This window comes from Gigantopelta aegis, unplaced genomic scaffold (assembly GCF_016097555.1).
Source record: "Gigantopelta aegis isolate Gae_Host unplaced genomic scaffold, Gae_host_genome ctg3830_pilon_pilon, whole genome shotgun sequence".
Lineage (NCBI taxonomy): Eukaryota > Metazoa > Mollusca > Gastropoda > Neomphalida > Peltospiridae > Gigantopelta > Gigantopelta aegis.
Window position 1 is genome coordinate 28,810 of NW_024533536.1, and position 1,255 is coordinate 30,064.

Sequence of the window (1,255 nt, forward strand, 5' to 3'; positions counted from 1 at the left end):
ATGCGAACAAAGTATAACTAAAGTTAAAGGTATGAAATGGTACTAAATTATAATGTTTAAACACGCATAAAAGTCATCAATGTTTAATCTTTTAAATGTTATCTAAAGAACAGCCTAAGGGATTTGCTATTTAGTATTCATCCAGCCACAACAAAAAGGCTTTTCATACATGTTATTGAGCTCTAGACTGTAGTATACATAAGATAACAATGTATTGTCATATAACATATAATGTTGACTATTCATTTGTTTTTCATGTTCACAGGTTCATATTTATTGGTCTATTAGTCTATCTTCTAGGAAGATTTCTCTATTAGTTATTTCAATGTATATTGTGTTATAAGTAACATATATTACCAGATGAAATAAATAACACATATCCTGTCTTTGATATGTCAATGTGACAATGTAATTAATTACAGTTATTCAATAATTATTCTCATGATCGTAAACAAGGTGTTTTTGTAATTATAATAATTATTAATACGGTTTGACAGCTGTTATTACGTGCCCACCACGCGCACTAATTAAGTCATGTCTAACAGAGATCATTCTTTCGAGAAGATTTTAGAAGAGAGTCCCACTCTTGACGAATTGTACGAGCATGTTAAACTTAGTACGAAGTGGGTATGAATTTGGTGTGCTTCTCAAGTTAGATGTAAAAAACTAAGTGATATTGAAGAGCTGAATAAAAATGCTGACCATACAGCTTTAAAGATGTTTGAGCTCTGGCTCAATACTAGCGCAAATGCTACTAGGAGGCAAGTTCTTGACACATTGAGAAAGGACAGTATCAGAGAGATTGCTGTTGCTGAAAAATCTATGAAAAGAGTTTGAGTCGTGAGTATATATACATACACATTCATATACTCTGTTTATGTTGAGAAGCCACTATGGGTTTCTTTAAGCCTACTATGGCATGAGCATTGTGTCAATATAACAAGTTAACGTTCAAATGCATATCTGTACTATTCAATGAAATAAATTGTTTCCTGAGAGAGTCATTGGAGCTTTTGTATATATTTAAATTTTTTCATTGATCTATTGTCATAGTACTTACAGTAAATTTGATAAAATGAGTATATTTCAGAAAATTATATAACTTTCCAAATTATTAAGGGACTCAGAAGTCAATTAAGAGAAAAGATCTAATGATGCAATATCAGGACCACCTACTAAGAGATTGTGTAAGTCTCTGTTAAGATTGATTGGGTGTTTTAACTAAGAAAGTGACACTTATTAGAGTCCCCAATAT